Raw genomic sequence first — 22,476 nt, forward strand, 5'->3', positions numbered from 1 at the left:
TCATGATTTTGGTCCAAAAATACTTGAAAAGACGATTATGCCTATTTATTTTCTTTTTGAATTTTTTATAATCATTCTAATACTATTTTAATTAAAAATAAACAAAAAAAGAAAATTATCCCCCACCCTACCCATAGTACCCCCTCAACCCCCTTCTCTCTCTCTCACCACAAAACACATCTTCATCATTCTGATTTTCAGAAAAATGGAATATCACCACTTCCATCTGATGAAGATTTGAACCAGACTCATACTCTCTCTCTCTCTCTCTCTCTTGATCTCTCTCCCTTTCTCTCACTCATTCTATTTCTCTCTCTATATTACTCACTATCTCTTCCTTATTCATACACATATAGACAAGGCTGAACAAGATGAAGATCTGGGAACTAGATGAAGGTGAAGAAATTTGGGTAAATATGAAGATGAAAATCTTATGTTCATCTCATAGCTAATACACAAATGCCAGAATTTGGGGAAAGAAATGGATTTCTTGCCTTCAAACACAAACATACACATACACTCCAAAATAAAATATATTGCCTTCAGTTTTCGTTTCATCTTCAGATCTCGGTTATGGAGACGGATTTTGAGTAGGGTTAGAGATAGATCCGACGACATCACCATTTGAAACCCCAATGTTCGTCGTAATGGCAACATCAGTTGATTGCTAGGGATTTCGGCGATTGATTACTAGGTGGCAACGACTGATTGCTTATCCAGATCTTGAACAAAAAACATAATTGATAACTTGAAGAAAAATGAAAATGAGGATCTAGAGATTATAGGGTTTCTTTGTCTTCACCTGAAAATCAAGGGTGTTTCAGATCAGAGGTTTCTAGGAGACTAGTGGCCGACAGTGGTGTTAGTTGCATTCTGATAATTTGGTGGTTGTCCTTTCTGGTGAAGACGAACACCCTTTCTTCCCTTTCTCCCCTCTGTTGAAATTGAAGACCTATGTTTACACCTTTTTAGTATATGCTTAAATCCAGAAGTTCATTCAAAATGTTGATTATCATCAGAAAGCAACAACCCTTTCATTCATCTATTCATACAAAATCTAGAGAGAGAGAGAGAGAAAGAGAGAAAGCGAGAGAGAGAGAGAGAGAGAGAGAGAGTATTGGTAGGGTTAGGGGTAGGGGTGGGGGTGGGGGTGGGCATAATCCAAAAAGTAGTAGGTTGAACCAGCTACAAAATTTAACAAAGTTTTATTCAGTATTTAATTTTTTAAAAATAATACCTTTTTGTTTCCAAAAACATCATTTATTTAAAGTCTCGGATCCAAGTTACAAATTAAATAAATGGTTAGGTGACATTTATCCCATTTACTCAATTTTAGTACGTTAAATAGTTTTTGTTAATAATGCTACTTGTAATTCCTAAATGTATAAGACCCTTATCAATCAATTTGTTAATTTGACATGTTTGGTCTCATCTATGTCTTGGAACACTCTAGCTTTATGTGACCTTTACCACAAGTGGTTTCCAATCAATTCATCCAACTAGAGAAACTTGTATAATTGACATATAACTTAGTTATAGAAATCGCAAAAATACTTTGGACACCAAAAGATAACGCAAATGGTTAGGTGACCTTTATCCCACAACATGTACACAAATGGTGCGCAAATGCTTCTAAAGTTGGATGACATAGACTTGCCTTTTGAAAGGAATTTGTATGTTTTGTTATTATATTTTAAAACATGTGATATCATGATAATTGCATGCATCCAATTAATGATTGTATCAATTTTCCAAAAAAAAAAAAAAATACTTCTAAGGTTTATATATAAAATTTGGTTTTTATATTTTGATGTGGGCAATTTTAACAATAATATCCAATATAAAGTGGAGTTTAAGCCTTTTTTTAACATTGTTTAGTACTTAATAAAGCTTCTTTTTGTTATTAATACTTTGGAGTTTGAATAAGTTATAAAATCACCATTTTAGACTTATAATTTAACTATTTCAATTTTTTTTTGTTATAAGCATTTTCATAAAGCCGTTTTTTTTTTTTAATTTTAAATTTATAACTTGTTACATCTTATGTTCATTTTTCTATTTTGAAAAACCAAATTAAATGTGATTTTTATTTTGTCCAAAAAATAGTTTGAGTTTGTGAGAAAATAATTTATCAACCATACAAAATATTTGCATAAAAATAAACAACTCAAACATGCATTTGACATATACAAGTCATGATCTAATTAACACTTTTGTGAGCCAACACAAAAGTGATAGGTCCTTCCTAAAGGGACGAAAGGACTTCATGATCTTCTAGTAATGTTGTTGATGAAGCTCCCACTTGAGAATACATCTACTGCTTGGAAAAGGTTGAAACTTCTTGAAATGAAAAAAATTCAAGAAGCAAAAAAAGAATCGGCCAACAACAACACTTTTGGACAGATTCCAAAAAGGTTGCATTTTTTCCAGTAACATAAAAAGTTGCGAAAAATCCTTATATGATCTTCAAAAATGGCTCCAACTTCATTTCTTGTTACATTTTTCTGTACAAAATAAATTATATCTACAACTAATCTTTTACTTACAAGAATGAAAAAAGAAAATTAACTACTTTTATTACATACTTTATAAATAAAAGAATATTAAAACCATTATAATAAATCAGACAAACAACCACACAAATGTTACATGGCTTGTTTATGCACTCTAAAATACATATAAACATAAAAAAAAAACGTTTGTTTTTATAAGACAACTTTAAGTGACAAAAAATGCAGACAAAACTGCAAGATTGGTCCCTGTGGTATTCTAAAAACTTTGGATGGGGTCCAAAAACGTTCCCACTTGCATGGAAGTTCCAAAATTAAAATATTTTCATGATTTTGGTCCAAAAATACTTGAAAAGACGATTATGCCTATTTATTTTATTTTTGAATTTTTTATAATCATTCTAATACTATTTTAATTAAAAATAAACAAAAAAAGAAAATTATCCCCCACCCTACCCATAGTACCCCCCCCCCCCCCCCAACCCCCTTCTCTCTCTCTCTCCACAAAACACATCTTCATCATTCTGATTTTCAGAAAAATGGAATATCGCCACTTCCATCTGATGAAGATTTGAACCAGATTCATACTCTCTCTTTCTCTCTCTCTCTCTCTCTTGATCTCTCTCCCTCTCTCTCTCACTCATTCTATTTCTCTCTCTCTCTCTCTCTCTATTACTCACTATCTCTTCCTTATTCATACACATATAGACAAGGCTGAACAAGATGAAGATCTTGGAACTAGATGAAGGTGAAGAAATTAGGGTAAATATGAAGATGAAAATCTTATGTTCATCTCATAGCTAATACACAAATGCCAGAATTTGGGGAATGAAATGGATTTCTTGCCTTCAAACACAAACATACACATACACTCCAAAATTAAATATATTGCCTTCAGTTTTCGTTTCATCTTCAGATCTCGGTTATGGAGACGGATTTTGATTAGGGTTAGAGATAGATCCGACGACATCACCATTTGAAACCCCAATGTTCGTCGTAATGGCAACATCAGTTGATTGCTAGGGATTTCGGCGATTGATTACTAGGTGGCAACGACTGATTGCTAATCCAGATCTTGAACAAAAAACATAATTGATAACTTGAAGAAAAATGAAAATGAGGATCTAGAGATTATAAGGTTTCTTTGTCTTCATCTGAAAATCAAGGGTGTTTCAGATCAGAGGTTTCCAGGAGACCAGTGGCCGACAGTGGTGTTGGTTGCATTCTGATAATTTGGTGGTTGTCCTTTCTGGTGAAGACGAACACCCTTTCTTCCCTTTTTCCCCTCTGTTGAAATTGAAGACCTATGTTTACACCTTTTTAGTATATGCTTAAATCCAGAAGTTCATTCAAAATGTTGATTATCATCAGAAAGCAACAGCCCTTTCATTCATCTATTCATACAAGATCTAGAGAGAGAGAGAGAGAGAGAAAGAGAGAAAGCGAGAGAGAGAGAGAGACAGAGAGAGAGAGAGAGAGAGTATAGGTAGGGGTAGGGGTGGGGGTGGGGGTGGGCATAATCCAAAAAGTAGTAGGTTGAACCAGCTACAAAATTTAACAAAGTTTTATTCAGTATTTAATTTTTTAAAAATAATACCTTTTTGTTTCCAAAAACATCATTTATTTAAAGTCTCGGATCCAAGTTACAAATTAAATAAATGGTTAGGTGACATTTATCCCATTTACTCAATTTTAGTACGTTAAATAGTTTTTATTAATAATGCTACTTGTAATTCCTAAATGTATAAGACCCTTATCAATCAATTTGTTAATTTGACATGTTTGGTCTCATCTATGTCTTGGAACACTTTAGCTTTATGTGACCTTTACCACAAGTGGTTTCCAATCAATTCATCCAACTAAAGAAACTTGTATAATTGACATATAACTTAGTTATAGAAATCGCAAAAATACTTTGGACACCAAAAGATAACACAAATGGTTAGGTGACCTTTATCCCACAACATGTACACAAATGGTGCGCAAATGCTTCTAAAGTTGGATGACATAGACTTGCCTTTTGAAAGGAATTTGTATGTTTTGTTATTATATTTTAAAACACGTGATATCATGATAATTGCATGCATCCAATTAATGATTGTATCAATTTTCCAAAAAAAAAATACTTCTAAGGTTTATATATAAAATTTGGTTTTTATATTTTGATGTGGTGCAATTTTAACAATAATATCCAATATAAAGTGGAGTTTAAGCCTTTTTTTAACATTGTTTAGTACTTAATAAAGCTTCTTTTTGTTATTAATACTTTGGAGTTTGAATAAGTTATAAAATCACCATTTTAGACTTATAATTTTACTATTTCAATTTTTTTTTGTTATAAGCATTTTCATAAAGCCTTTTTTTTTTTAATTTTAAATTTATAACTTGTTACATCTTATGTTCATTTTTCTATTTTGAAAAACCAAATTAAATGTGATTTTTATTTTGTCCAAAAAATAGTTTGAGTTTGTGAGAAAATAATTTATCAACCATACAAAATATTTGCATAAAAATAAACAACTCAAACATGCATTTGACATATACAAGTCATGATCTAATTAACACTTTTGTGAGCCAACACAAAAGTGATAGGTCCTTCCTAAAGGGACGAAAGGACTTCATGATCTTCTAGTAATGTTGTTGATGAAGCTCCCACTTGAGAATACATCTACTGCTTGGAAAAGGTTGAAACTTCTTGAAATGAAAAAAATTCAAGAAGCATAAAAAGAATCGGCCAACAACACTTTTGGACAGATTCCAAAAAGGTTGCATTTTTTCCAGCAGCATAAAAAGTTGCGAAAAATCCTTATATGATCTTCAAAAATGGCTCCAACTTCATTTCTTGTTACATTTTTCTGTACAAAATAAATTATATCTACAACTAATCTTTTACTTACAAGAATGAAAAAAGAAAATTAACTACTTTTATTACATACTTTATAAATAAAAGAATATTAAAACCATTATAATAAATCAGACAAACAACCACACAAATGTTACATGGCTTGTTTATGCACTCTAAAATACATATAAACATAAAAAAAAACGTTTGTTTTTATAATACAACTTTAAGTGACAAAAAATGCAGACAAAACTGCAAGATTGGTCCCTGTGGTATTCTAAAAACTTTGGATGGGGTCCAAAAACGTTCCCACTTGCATGGAAGTTCCAAAATTAAAATATTTTCATGATTTTGGTCCAAAAATACTTGAAAAGACGATTATGCCTATTTATTTTCTTTTTGAATTTTTTATAATCATTCTAATACTATTTTAATTAAAAATAAACAAAAAAAGAAAATTATCCCCCACCCTACCCATAGTACCCCCCAACCCCCTTCTCTCTCTCTCACCACAAAACACATCTTCATCATTCTGATTTTCAGAAAAATGGAATATCACCACTTCCATCTGATGAAGATTTGAACCAGACTCATACTCTCTCTCTCTCTCTTGATCTCTCTCCCTCTCTCTCACTCATTCTATTTCTCTCTCTATATTACTCACTATCTCTTCCTTATTCATACACATATAGACAAGGCTGAACAAGATGAAGATCTGGGAACTAGATGAAGGTGAAGAAATTTGGGTAAATATGAAGATGAAAATCTTATGTTCATCTCATAGCTAATACACAAATGCCAGAATTTGGGGAAAGAAATGGATTTCTTGCCTTCAAACACAAACATACACATACACTCCAAAATAAAATATATTGCCTTCAGTTTTCGTTTCATCTTCAGATCTCGGTTATGGAGACGGATTTTGAGTAGGGTTAGAGATAGATCCGACGACATCACCATTTGAAACCCCAATGTTCGTCGTAATGGCAACATCAGTTGATTGCTAGGGATTTCGGCGATTGATTACTAGGTGGCAACGACTGATTGCTTATCCAGATCTTGAACAAAAAACATAATTGATAACTTGAAGAAAAATGAAAATGAGGATCTAGAGATTATAGGGTTTCTTTGTCTTCACCTGAAAATCAAGGGTGTTTCAGATCAGAGGTTTCTAGGAGACTAGTGGCCGACAGTGGTGTTAGTTGCATTCTGATAATTTGGTGGTTGTCCTTTCTGGTGAAGACGAACACCCTTTCTTCCCTTTCTCCCCTCTGTTGAAATTGAAGACCTATGTTTACACCTTTTTAGTATATGCTTAAATCCAGAAGTTCATTCAAAATGTTGATTATCATCAGAAAGCAACAACCCTTTCATTCATCTATTCATACAAGATCTAGAGAGAGAGAGAGAGAGAAAGAGAGAAAGCGAGAGAGAGAGAGAGAGAGAGTATTGGTAGGGTTAGGGGTAGGGGTGGGGGTGGGGGTGGGCATAATCCAAAAAGTAGTAGGTTGAACCAGCTACAAAATTTAACAAAGTTTTATTCAGTATTTAATTTTTTAAAAATAATACCTTTTTGTTTCCAAAAACATCATTTATTTAAAGTCTCGGATCCAAGTTACAAATTAAATAAATGGTTAGGTGACATTTATCCCATTTACTCAATTTTAGTACGTTAAATAGTTTTTGTTAATAATGCTACTTGTAATTCCTAAATGTATAAGACCCTTATCAATCAATTTGTTAATTTGACATGTTTGGTCTCATCTATGTCTTGGAACACTCTAGCTTTATGTGACCTTTACCACAAGTGGTTTCCAATCAATTCATCCAACTAGAGAAACTTGTATAATTGACATATAACTTAGTTATAGAAATCGCAAAAATACTTTGGACACCAAAAGATAACACAAATGGTTAGGTGACCTTTATCCCACAACATGTACACAAATGGTGCGCAAATGCTTCTAAAGTTGGATGACATAGACTTGCCTTTTGAAAGGAATTTGTATGTTTTGTTATTATATTTTAAAACATGTGATATCATGATAATTGCATGCATCCAATTAATGATTGTATCAATTTTCCAAAAAAAAAAAAATACTTCTAAGGTTTATATATAAAATTTGGTTTTTATATTTTGATGTGGACAATTTTAACAATAATATCCAATATAAAGTGGAGTTTAAGCCTTTTTTTAACATTGTTTAGTACTTAATAAAGCTTCTTTTTGTTATTAATACTTTGGAGTTTGAATAAGTTATAAAATCACCATTTTAGACTTATAATTTAACTATTTCAATTTTTTTTTGTTATAAGCATTTTCATAAAGCCGTTTTTTTTTTTAATTTTAAATTTATAACTTGTTACATCTTATGTTCATTTTTCTATTTTGAAAAACCAAATTAAATGTGATTTTTATTTTGTCCAAAAAATAGTTTGAGTTTGTGAGAAAATAATTTATCAACCATACAAAATATTTGCATAAAAATAAACAACTCAAACATGCATTTGACATATACAAGTCATGATCTAATTAACACTTTTGTGAGCCAACACAAAAGTGATAGGTCCTTCCTAAAGGGACGAAAGGACTTCATGATCTTCTAGTAATGTTGTTGATGAAGCTCCCACTTGAGAATACATCTACTGCTTGGAAAAGGTTGAAACTTCTTGAAATGAAAAAAATTCAAGAAGCATAAAAAGAATCGGCCAACAACAACACTTTTGGACAGATTCCAAAAAGGTTGCATTTTTTCCAGCAACATAAAAAGTTGCGAAAAATCCTTATATGATCTTCAAAAATGGCTCCAACTTCATTTCTTGTTACATTTTTCTGTACAAAATAAATTATATCTACAACTAATCTTTTACTTACAAGAATGAAAAAAGAAAATTAACTACTTTTATTACATACTTTATAAATAAAAGAATATTAAAACCATTATAATAAATCAGACAAACAACCACACAAATGTTACATGGCTTGTTTATGCACTCTAAAATACATATAAACATAAAAAAAAACCGTTTGTTTTTATAAGACAACTTTAAGTGACAAAAAATGCAGACAAAACTGCAAGATTGGTCCCTGTGGTATTCTAAAAACTTTGGATGGGGTCCAAAAACGTTTCCACTTGCATGGAAGTTCCAAAATTAAAATATTTTCATGATTTTGGTCCAAAAATACTTGAAAAGACGATTATGCCTATTTATTTTCTTTTTGAATTTTTTATAATCATTCTAATACTATTTTAATTAAAAATAAACAAAAAAAGAAAATTATCCCCCACCCCCTTCTATCTCTCTCTCTCTCCACAAAACACATCTTAATCATTCTGATTTTCAGAAAAATGGAATATCACCACTTCCATCTGATGAAGTTTTGAACCAGATTCATACTCTCTTTCTCACTCTCTCTCTCTCTCTCTCTCTCCCTCTCTCTCTCACTCATTCTATTTTTCTCTCTCTCTCTCTCTCTATTACTCACTATCTCTTCCTTATTCATACACATATAAACAAGGCTGAACAAGATGAAGATCTGGGAACTAGATGAAGGTGAAGAAATTAGGGTAAATATGAAGATGAAAATCTTATGTTCATCTCATAGCTAATACACAAATGCCAGAATTTGGGGAAAGAAATGGATTTCTTTCCTTCAAACACAAACATACACATACACTCCAAAATTAAATATATTGCCTTCAGTTTTCGTTTCATCTTCAGATCTCGGTTATGGAGACGGATTTTGATTAGGGTTAGAGCTAGATCCGACGACATCACCATTTGAAACCCCAATGTTCGTCGTAATGGCAACATCAGTTGATTGCTAGGGATTTTGGCGATTGATTACTAGGTGGCAACGACTGATTGCTAATCTAGATCTTGAACAAAAAACATAATTGATAGCCTGAAGAAAAATGAAAATGAGGATCTAGAGATCATAGGGTTTCTTTGTCTTCACCTGAAAATCAAGGGTGTTTCAGATCAGAGGTTTCTAGGAGACTAGTGGCCGACAGTGGTGTTGGTTGCATTCTGATAATTTGGTGGTTGTCCTTTCTGTTGAAGACGAACACCCTTTCTTCCTTTTCTCCCCTCTGTTGAAATTGAAGACCTATGTTTACACCTTTTTAGTATATGCTTAAATCGAGAAGTTCATTCAAAATGTTGATTATCTTCAGAAAGGAACAACCCTGTCATTCATTTATTCGTACAAGATCTAGAGAGAGAGAGAGAGAGAAAGAGAGAGGGAGAGAGAGAGAGAGAGAGTATTGGTAGGGGTAGGGGTAGGGGTGAGGGTGGGGGTGGGCATAATTCTTTCATTTTTTATTTTTAATTAATAAATTATTAAAGAAAATATAAAAAAAAATACAAAAAAGAAAAAAAAAAGGGGGCAAAACAGTCTTTTCAAGATCTATAGGGACCAAAACCACAGGAAAACCTTGATTTTCGACCATCCATACAAGTTGGAAACCTTTTGGACCCTTTCCGAAATTTTTAGAATACCATATGGACCAATTTTGCAGTTTTAACAAAAATACATGTATACTTTTGTCACAAAAATAACAATTAAGAAGATGTCAAAGAAAATATGTATGGACTCATTTTTACACAAAAACAAGTTATCCATATTCTCCAAAAACCAAGATTTACGAAAATTAAAAAATCTAACCAAACTTGCAAGGTGGCACTTGATACAAATTGTTGAGTTTTAGTTCAAAATTGTTTCATAAACTTGAAAAACATGGCAAGCGGAAGACTTGATCTATGAACAAAATAAACAAGTTACAACCCACCAAGGACCGTCTTGCAAAAATGGAAAGATAAAAAAAAACAACCATACAGGAGATGAAGAAATAGCAACCTTTGTTGTTCTTTGTGATAAAACTATTAAGCTTGAAGATAAGACCAAGTTCTATCTTCAAGAGAGAAACAAATGCAAGTGACTTAATCTTCTAATCCTTAAAAGCTAGATAGAATGAGAGAGTAAGAGTGTATGTCAAATTTGACATGCAAGAGTGAGTGAAATGAAAGCCCCAACTTTATACGTATAAAGTGAAGTCATTACCCATACGTTCTTAACTAGTTAGGCATTCCATGTTTCTAGACCATAATGTTACCATGCATTACAAGTCAAGTATTCTTTTCTTTAAAATAATCAAACAACCATAACCTGTCCTCTAAAGAGGAGGCTAGGGTTTTAATGTATAAAAGAAAAAGAACTACTCTTTTCAATTTTATAAAACTAGTTTATAAGATATAAACTTCAAATTTTAGGTAAAAGACAAAAGCATTTATTTAGTCTAAAATGTTGTACTTGTATAGGACTTATTAATTCATACTATATGAAATAATATGATACTTGTTATTGTAAAATAATTATTTCCATGAAGTAAATATTTTCCCAAATTACTATAAGAGTTTATGACTATTTATTAAAATCAATTTCTAATAAAGAATCAATTGTATCAAGTTGTTGTTAGTGTGACCCTTAAGACCATATGTTAATTACCAATATCATTTTAATATGACTCTTGAGCATACTAGATCTTTCAATCTTCCACTTGCGCAAGACTCATAATAGATTGATATAGACAGTAATGAATGTCTAGCAACATTTCACTGCCACCAACAACATACAACTTTGTTCTATTCTATCAACGCCCAATTCCCTAGAAGTTCAAAGCTACTATTAGTGTATAAGGTAAGTTTATTAGTTATCCCTTTACTACAGACATCATGTTGAACATGAGACAAATAAACTAAAAATAAAGATAGGGGTTTTAATCTTTTAGGTTGTTTAAAGAACCTAAAAATATACTAAGACTTGGAAATTACAATTCAACAAAGACAAAATTTTGATGTAAATCAATGATAGAAAGATGGTTGACATTGGGGTTTCATCACTTGAACGTTTGCAAATAAATCATTAGAACTCAAGGTGCAATACTTGTAATGAATCTCTAATTTGGCTATAAAAATCCAAGAAGCTTGATATTACATAGATTTTTCTTAGTTAGTAAAATATCTAGAGAAGCTCATATCATATTTCCTTAGTTAAAGTCATAATTTCCATTAAACATGGAATTAGTGAAAATTAACTAGCATTAAGAATAAAAGGGTCACCAAATCCAAGAGGAGTCAAATGTTTTCACTACCATGTTGGAGAAAATGGTTTTATGATTGTGCGAAGTGAAATCTAACACAAAAACCATTTGTTTCTTACTAATTTGAAGATCCATTACTTAATCAACAAATTACCCATATAATCAATATATATATATATATATATATATATATATATATATATATATATACACACACACACACACACATCTAAACTCATGACTAAAGACATATAAGTAGATATAAGATGTTAAGATAGAAAACACTTTCATAAAGATCCAGTAACAAGTTTATAAAGTTCTTCAAGATCAACCAAATATTCAAGGGTTACTTCCAAAGCCAACCAATAGAAGTTTAGCTTAGCATGGGTAAACTTAAGGAAACAAAATAATAGTTAAATGTACAAAACATTCCAAGTGAAAATGAGAGAAAATGATAGCCTTTAAAGTCTTCTTAGTGTGTTCTTATTGGTCCAAAAATCCAGAGAAAACACCAAATTTTCGTATCTTAAAAGCTCTCCAAAAGAGTATCACCAACTTTCCAAAAATAGCAGCCAAGTTTGAAATTCTGGATCTATCCCTGCGAACTCACACAAACCGTTTTGCATATCCACACAGACCGCGTGAGTTCTGCTGTAATGATAATTAGCTTATTCTTAAGGCCTTCATCCTTCACTCTCTTCTTGCTTATGGTTCAGCCCACTTACATGTCATCAAAAGCCCAATCGTTGTCTTCTAAACACTTCGAAGTTATCCCATTTCTTCCTTGATCTTCCATAGCCCAAAATAATCACATCATCATCCAAATGTTCATTCTATACTAAGTGAAATTTAGCTCTATCTTCTTTTTTCTAGCAAGCCCAAGTGAACGTGTTGAAGTTTGTAAACATACATCAATCCTTATGTTTCAAGATCCCGCACTCCCACAATCGCTCCATATTGCATTGTTGTTGATAAATCTACAATTAAACTCAAAAGACAAGAAAGTACTTGATAAAGATATAAAATAACAAAAGGAGAAAATATTGATGAAGATTAACTAAAATGAGATGAAATATGCTAAAAACGTTAGAAAAGTAAGTAAATAAAATGAAACTATCAAATCACCCCAAGCTTGAACCCTACTTGTCCTCAAGTAAGACAAGACTAGAATGAACTAAACTAAAAACAAAAAGAAGGGTTGAAGCCGTAGAACCTCGTCTAGGTCAATCAACATGGTCTGAGGTGATCTTGTTTTTATCCCAAGAACTTTTCATCCGGTTGTTATTGGAACCATAAACCACATCCCAGAACAACTCGTTCGCATGAAAAGGAGGGGAGGCTAATCACTGTCTTCAATGGAGAACGCATACAATAAAAAAGCCGATGTAGTAGGGAGAAAGCAAATGGATGGCCTCACTTGGAGCTCTTTTTAAGTGTATACTCTTATCACAAAAGTTATGTGATCTCTCATTTGACAGTTGCTTTCCATATGTAATTGGGTTTTTATCGCTCTTGCACCGTTTTAAGAATCAATTCACTTAGTGTTGACCCAAAATTTATATAGCAACCCGACTCGATAGACTTTCTAGCATCACCAAATTTGCGGAAAAGTTCAATTCGATCTATATACATTAAACCTACCTATCTAACATATATATCAATCGACGGGTGATCAAAAAATGTAAGAAAACTTGTCCAATAATTTGACCGGTCACCAATATAAAATAATTTCAATTTAGAGTTGCTTATTTGTACCTTTTTGTTTTCGTTTTTTAAGGAAAATTATAGAATAGTAAGATTTAAATAAAAACATTTGACTCAAAAATTTGGTTCCAAAAATATGTACGTGGAACCTATAGATAATAATTCGAATGGTCTAGAATGTGAAATGACCTTAGCCTGGAGCATAAAGTTGTAGGCTCTTATTCAAACTTTTGATTTCAAAATATATTAAAGACTTCTAAAGGATAACTATAAGCCTAAAAATCTCAAAAATGGTTAGTAAAGAGGCCAGATATGGATTATTACTCGGGGCAAGCTTCAATGCTTCATCCTAATGATTCAAACTTTAATAAATAGTGATCCCTCTCTATAGTATAAACCATGGGGGTATGAACATCCATTGTTATAGTATATCCTACAGCTTTTAGTGTTGTATGCATAATTCTTCATGAAAAATTGTCCTAACAATGATCATTTACCCTTTTAAGCTACAACATTTGATCACAAGTATGAAATCCAAACTGCGGCCTAGTGGTCCTATGTATATGATATATGATAAGTGAGATAACAAACAAGATTCTGGACTAATAAAGATACACTAGGGCTGTTCAATAATATCCACATCCAGAAATCCGATTTGAGAATCCAAAAATCCAATCAGAAATTCAGATACCTGATTTTTCGGATTCGAATACGGATAGTTATGTTCCAATATTTTGGATATTATGATATTCGATATCTGAAATCATATTTTACATTAAAAAATTTAAAAGACCATTAATAGGAAGTACATAGCGTGTGTGTGTGTGTATATATATATATATATATATATATATATATATATATATATATATATATATATATATATATATATATATATATATATATATATAAATAAAGTGAGGTTCAATAGAGAAACATTATTAAACATGAAACAAATGACCAATTTTTTTCCAGCTTTTAAAGCTTTTTTTATCAATAAAAAAACCAAAAATACAGAAATTCATAACTTTTTATCATTTTTTCAATGATATCAAATTCAATAAAAAGTTAACTTTTTTTTTCGTCAAATACATAGTGTAAAATTTATGCAGATTCACATTGTGAATCTAAAATCACATGGTGAATCCAAAAAATATATTAGCATTCACAATCTGAAGTTATTAATTTAGATATTTTAGTTTTTTTTATTAAATATTAAGCTCTAAAATTTGAAAAAAGATTTGGTTTCTTGAAGAACCGTTTATAATGTTTCTCTATTGAATGTTTACCTATGTATACATATATTATATTTATTTATACATGTAGATGTTAGTTGTCTCCGTCCTCATTGCACTTACGTTTTTTATTTGTTTTACACAAGATTAGAACGAAGATTCTAGACTATGGAAACTCTAAACTACCGACTTAAAGAACTGATCTAATAATGTTGAGTACTATAAAGCTCCTAAATATTATTGGTGATAGTTCATGTAGTTAATTTACAATGGTAATACACATAATCCACGAAGGCACAAAACGTTTATCGAATTGTTTCGTATATATCTGTTTTGTTACAATTCTTTATTAAATAAGTGTACTCTTTTTATTGATATTATTATTTTTAAATAGTGCTTATTGTATAGATTGTGTAATTGTATTGCCAAAAAAAGATAGAAATTTTGGATAATTCGGATATCAGAAATTTCAGATACGGATTTGGATATCGAAATTCACTATCCGAAATCCGGATATCTGAAATTTTAGATATTCGATTTTGAACACCCCTAGATACAATAGCTATTACCATGTTCCATGACATCCAAGGGATGAGAATAAATAGATAACAAAAACCATGTATGTTAACACCATAATTAAATGTTATGCTAAAATAAAAAGTGGATAAAAAAAAAAGAAAATAAAACCTTTTTGAAGTTTTAAATATAAACAAAATAAATAAAAATGAATGTAACTTAACTAATATACAACCTACTAATAATGCGGAAAAGAAAAAATAGAAAGGAAATACCCCAACCCAAGCTTGTCTTCAATGCTTGGGGGAATGGCAAGATACCTAGATCAGGGGATGAGGATGAGGATAGGGATAGGGATTGGGTAGGTAAGGGTAAAGGTAAGGTGGTGGAGGGTATGGTTTAGTGGGAAGGGGATTTGGGGTAAGGAGATGGAAGCAAAATGTGCTCAAAGTGGTTTGGGATTGATACTAACCCGACACATGATGCATTTGTTGTTCCATGATTTCTTGCAAGACACAAAGCACATCAAGTCATTCAACGAAATTGGGTGGGAGTTAGTAGTATCCCTGAGGTGGAGTTTATTGCGATACTTCCATTTGTTCATACTCAGGCTCCTGATCTATGTGTATCTCATCCTCTTGAGGAATTACTTCCTCATGGACCTCTTGAGTGATGGTTCTTGCGAGTTTCCATTGACTGATCATGAGGGATGTAGTTGGAGGCTCTAGGGTCGAGGATGATGAGATAAGGGATTCTTTGAGGACAGAACCAAGTTGAACATCCATCAGACCATTTGTAGATGTGATGAATGCTCTTTAAGGCACGGGAATCTAAAAGATTCTTGTCATCCACGGGCTAGAAGTCGGGTTGGAATTCAATATCAAGGGCATCAACAAGTAGGGAAAAAAATCCTCTAATGTAAATATCATTAGTTAATATTTGCATATTTATTCATATACTTTGTGCTTTATCTTAATATTTTTAGCTACAATTGTTCTTATTTTAGGAAAAAAGGTTCTTAATATGTTTAAAATCTATTTTGTAGCAGCAAATACATGCTCGAGATTAAAAGAGAGAAAATGGGGAGCTGGAAGCAGCAAAATTGGATCAAGTTAATCACGGTCAAAAGAACTCAAGAATTATGAAGCCCATGAAGTGGAGAAGATTAGTGATCAGAGAAGCCGACTTGGGGAATATGTGTGATTAAAGATCGCCATGTCATAGAGCCTATTTAGCCATGACGTGGGATCCATTTTTTGGAAACTATATATATTGCAGTTCAACCATCAACCCTGCCTTATACTTCAATTTATTATCAATTTTTAAATATCAAAGACGTGCTAGAAGACTGTGAGAGGCTTGATTTAACTTGAAGTTTAGTTTTGAAGAGATTTTAAGGCAGCATAACTTCTAAACCTGTGTTTACTTTGTTTTTCATTATGCTTTTGATGGTGAACTTCATTTTTTGATTGTTTGTTTCCAGTAGCTATGGGCTAAAAACCCTAACTTCTGTTTAGAGTAGAGGATATTTATGACTATATGTTTATTGATTAGATTATGGATTGTTGCTACTTGATTATTTGTAATGATAGCTTGTTAAAGACCCTTTTGTGTTAATGATAACTACTTTTTGTGTTTGTTGTTGAGTTTTGCTGAAATTAGATGATTATTCTGTTTTGGTAGGCCTGTATCTTATGAATTTGTGATAATCAAAGTTATAAGACTAGTTTTTTGATCATAAACCTAGGGTTAAATAGAAAAGTGGGTAAATTAATGTGCAAGCTCGTATATGATGATGATTCATGTATTGAATTGATGTTATTATCCATTAATATCAATCATTAGTTCAAGTCTAGAAAATTCGAACTTAATACTAGTGTACCTGTTTGTTTTTCCACCTTATCAAGGAATGAATGAACTTGTTTTACTAAAGGATTAGTCTTTCGATCTTAAATTCTAATCAGCTTAGGAATCAGTAAGCAACAACAACTTAATCCATTGCACTTTCCAGGAAATCAACCATAGGAGTAAAGTGAGTCGTATCTAAACGGAAGTCTCTTTAAAATATTGTTTTAAAACTTAATTTAGATTGCTTTTTGTTAGTTAATTTGTTTTTGTGATAATTGCTTTTAAGTAATCTAGACTTGAAAACTAGAGAAAAAACCCCTCATTACTTGCTTTGAAATTAGTTAACTTTTAGTAGAGAATTAGCTATTAATCATTCTCGTTCCCCTTGTGTTCGACACCCAAATTTCTTATTATACTACTGTTCGATTAGGTACACTACCTATCGCATTTAGCTAGTTTAGATTGTTTGGTTTGTAAATTAAAAACTAGTATATAAATTACGTATCACCAGTCTTTTGGGCTTGAATGCTACAACACTTCTGGAAGTGAGGCGAAATCCAGTTTGAGGCGAGGATTTTTACGCCTAGTCATACACCACAAGAAAAATATATCGTTTTTTGTTACTTGTCTGACTTCTTGTCGCGCAAAAACCGTGCGAATGAGGATGCAGTGGAAAAGTCAGAGACACTGGTGAATGATGGAGGTGGCTTTATCTCTATCGTCACATGAATAGGTAAGAATGGTAATTTCCCTCTAAAAGGTTTCGTGGTTGAACTCGCTAGGTAATTCGTCGGGAGTTTGATGAGTGTTTGTGGTTGGCCTACCCATTATTTCATTCACCCTTTGGAAAGGGAGCAAATAAGTTTCTCCCATAAGATGGAATACTAATTCTAGTTCCTCTTTGTTGCGCCCGCAAGCCGCAAGAAATTCTCTAGTTGGGAGCTCATAAGTCTAATTTAAGAGGCTAAGGAAATTCTCGCATGCGATGTTGCGGAATAGTTAGATAGCTCCGTCGAGGACACCCAAATCGACGAGTGTGATCATAGAAACAAAATTTGTCGACTTGACTTTTCTTTGTAGTGCATTTTTTTAGAAATCTCTCATTGCTGCTGTCGGGAGCTTTGGAATGTTCGGATCGTTACTCCCTCCCTTAGCCTTAGCTTTTTATTTACAAGTAGTTGGGCGCTTTCATGAAGTGGACATGATGAACCTGTAATGAAATCAACAATCCAAACAAACCAACAATCCAAATAATCGAAGTAAACTAAATAAACCAATTTGACTTCCTATAAACCACTAAAACAATCACCAAATCATTTCAAGACATTTATCCTACACATATTCGGATGCAATTATCATTCAAAACATGAATGTAATAATAATAATAATAATAATAGATTCAAGGAAAGAGTGTACCTCATTGGTGTTCACGGATTTTGAAATTTGAAAATGCTCCAGAAAATCCAGAATTTGAAACTCTTGTAAATCATCACCCCCAAGCTTGAATCTTTGTATAGTAACTCATGAAAAAGAGTTCTTCCTGAAAATTCGACAAATCCGGCGAGACTTGAAAAATATAGTGAAAATTTTCGGCGATATTTTCCAGAAATTTTTGGTGGAATTTATAGTCTAGACCAAGGGGAACACAATGGTGGTGTCAAAAACCCGAGAATCGGCTGGTGGTGGCCGGAAAATCGAGAAAATGGTGGAATGGGGGGTCGCCGTCGATTCTTGATTTGGTCACGAATCATGGCGAAAATTGAATTGGGATTGTAGTGCTCGAGAAGAGGAAGAGAATGGCACTAACTTCACACGATTTTGGACGGGTGGTTTGACAGTAAATTGAGTTTTTATAGGGAGATAAGGGTTTAGGTTAATGGTTTATTGAGAGAAAAGAGTTTTATGTAAGAAGAATAACCGAATGTAGGCATCAGTAGAAATGGGTTTAAAGTTTGGTCAAACTAGGTCAATATAAATCAAAGGTGGTCAACTGAACTCACACAGAACGCACATGATCTCACCTGGACAAAGTGTTTTGATCTGATAGCTTCCTGTTTCTTGATTCGGTATGCGGACGACGTCCAAACCCACACAGACCGTTTTATCAAGCAATACAGACCATTTGGAAAGTCACGCAGACGCGTGAGTGGAACTGTTTTGAAGGTGATTTTTAACGATCCATGCAGACTGTTTAGGGTCACACACAGACCGTGTATGCGAATCTGTTTGCAATATATATATATATATATATATATATATATATATATATATATATATATATATATATATATATTCCAAAAATTTGTCGGTTTTGATCACAATGACACTCATCGACTCTCCGTTTTTCAAACTTTGAAAATTGGGACTTTAAATGAGGGCGTGGCTCGGATTTTTAAAAACAATCACTTTTAAGAAATACAATGATTGAAAATCATTTATTCAGAATTTTAAAAAGAGGAAAGCACAATACTTTCCTAATGGCTCTCTTTAACGCTTTGGCGAGACGGCTTCCAACTTTCACTCAATAACCTGGGACATCCAAACGGATGAATTCTAGGACGTTTGCATTGAAACACTCATAAAATGGCTTCAATCGATGCACATTGATCTTGAAAATTTTTCATGTTTCTTCACTTTTAATCTCTGCAGCTCCATCTTCAAAGACCTTTATCAAAATGAATGAACCAATCCATCTTGATCTTAGCTTGCCTGAAAATAACTCTAAACATGAATGATAATGAAAGACTTTGTGTCCCGGTTCAAAATTCTTCCGAATGATGGATTCATCGTGAAAGGGTTTCCTTTTCTCTTTGTAAATCTTTGTGTTCTCATAGGAATCGTTCCTCAATTCTTCCAACTCTTGAAGTTGAAATTTCCATGTCTCCCCACCTCATCAATGTTAAAGTTGCATTACTTGACCGCCTAAAATGTATGATGATCTAATTCTACGGGAATATGACATGGCTTTACGAAAACCAATCTAAATGGAGACATGCCTATCAGGGTCTTGTAAGTGGTCTGGTAAGCCCATAAAGCATCATTAAGCCAAAAAGTCCAATCCTTTCTTTTCAGATCCACTGTTTTCTCAAGGATGGACATGACTTTCTGATTCAAAACTTCCACTTGGCCATTTTTTAGGGGTGATAGGTGGTAAAGACACGATGGGTCACATTTTACTTCTTCAATAAAGCCTCCATCATCTTGTTGCAAAAATGCATCCCTCAATCACTAATCGAAGCCTTATATACACGAAATCTTACAAAAATCTTAGACATTAAAAAATCGATAACTATTTTGGCATCATCTAATCTTATGGATTTGGCTTCAACCATTTAGAAACACAATCAACCGTGAGGATTGGGACTTGATTCGAGTTCCACTTTGGTTCTCTAGAGCAAGCGGTTTCAACCTTCGAAGCCACGTTAGTGTGAGAAGTTTGACCACATTCTATTCTCTTTTCCTTTGCCAAATGCATTGCTTCTTTTTCAATTTCGGGATTGTTGACTAAAGTAACTGTACGATGAGATATGGGCATAGAGAACAAACTGATTAAATTTAAACAAATCCCCGACAACAGGGCCAAAATTTGGTGGTTGTTGAGGCCAAAAAAACTAATACCCTAAATACTGCACAAAAAATAACATATAGTGGTAAAGGGATCGTATCCACAGAGATTGGTTCAATTTGCAACTCTATGAAAATCATGTTGTATAAATACTTGTCAAAATAAAATAAAAATAAGGATGGGGGCTTTAATCTTTTGGTTTGTTTAAAGAAACTAAAAATATACTATGACTTGGAAATTACAATTCAACAAAGACAAAACTTTGATGTAAATCATTGGTAGAAAGACGGTTGACATTGGGATTTCACTACTTGAACATTTGGTAAATAATTCTTTCCAACTCAAGGTGCAATACTTGTAATGAATCTCTAATTTGGCTATGAAAATCCAAGAAGCTTGAGATTACGTAGACTTTTCTTAGTTAGTAAAATAGTCAGAGAAGCTTATAACATATTTCCTTAGTTATAGTCACAATTTTCATTAAGCTTGTAATTAGTGTAAATTAACTAGCATTAAGAATCAAAAGGTCGCCAAATCCAAGATGGGTCAAATGCTTTCACTACCATGTTGGAGAAAATGTTTTTGTGGTTGTGTGAAATGAAAACTAACACAAGAACCATTTGTTGCTTGCTAATTTGAAGATCCATTACTTAATCATGAAATTAGCCAACTAATCACCATATATATATATATATATATATATATATATATATATATATATATATATATATATATATATATATATATATATCTAAACTCATGAATAAAAGTTAACCAATATAAGTTTAGCTTAGCATGACTGAACATAAGAAAACAAAATAAGAGTTAAATGTACCAAACATTGGAAATGAAGATAAGAGCAAAATGATATTCTTCAAATTCTTATTGGTGTGTTCTTCTTGCTCCAAAAATCCAAAGAAAACACCAAATTTTCAGATCTCAAAAGTTCTCCAAAAGAGTCACACCATGTTTCCTAAAATAGCAGCCAAGTTTGAAAATCCAGATCTGTCCCTGTAAACTCACGCGGGTCATTTTGCATATCCAGGCGGACCGTGTGAGTGCTCCTGTAATGATAATCAACTTATTAGGGTTGTAAAAGATCATCGTATAAGGTTTTTGATATAATGATTAATATTTATAATATAATTTAACAACAATGAAAGGAAATACAAATTAATTTCCTAAGTTATAGGGTCTTGAGAATATCCTATTCTATCAATGTCAATGTGTTTTGCTTGTTTCTGAGAATCTAGATTTTAACTAAGAAATAAGGCATTACGATTATCACACAAAAGAGTAGGCCTGGAGGGGGACAAGACATGTAACTTTCATAACAGATGAGTGATCCAAATTATTTCAGTTGTCGTATTGGCGAGGGTCTGATACTCAGACTCACAACTAGAACGAGAGACAATAGGTTGTTTCTTAGCACTCCAAGAAACAATATTACCACCCAAAAATAAAATAACTATATATAGATCATCGTGGCTCAATGCAACATGCCCAATCCGCATCCGAATAACCAAGGATAGTAGGAGATGGTGAGTGTAAAAATGTGAGACCATAAGAGAGAGTACCCTTGACATATCGTAGGATGTGTTTAATGACTTGAAAATGTTACTCAGTTGGTGCATGGAGAAATTGACTAACTTGATTTACTACAGTGGAAAGATTAGGTCGTGTGATTGTAAGATATTGAAGATCACTAACCAAAGATGTGTATAGTGTAGCATCCTAAAAGGGAACGCCTTGAGTGGTAAAATAAGATGTAGACAAGGTAGTGCTAAAGGGTTTGGCATCCAATAGTTGAACTCATGTGAGAATGTGATGGGCATACTTGGATTAACAAAGAAACAAGCCTGTATCAGTGTAAGATACTTCTAGTCCCAAGAAGTAGTTTAAACGACTAGGATCAGTAATAGAAAATTCCTTGTTTAGATGTGCAATGAAATTGTGCATGACAAAGGCATGACTACCAGTAAATATTATGTCATCAACGTAGACTAAAAGATAAAGAACACATGAGTCGCGTTTGAAGACAAATAATGAGGTGTCTACACGTCTACATATTAAACGAAGAGAAACAAGAAAGGTTGAAAGGCGCTGACACCATGCTCATAGGGCTTGTTTAAGACCATACAATGCCATTTTA

Source organism: Lactuca sativa, chromosome 3, assembly GCF_002870075.4.
Source record: "Lactuca sativa cultivar Salinas chromosome 3, Lsat_Salinas_v11, whole genome shotgun sequence".
NCBI classification, from domain to species: Eukaryota; Viridiplantae; Streptophyta; class Magnoliopsida; order Asterales; family Asteraceae; genus Lactuca; species Lactuca sativa.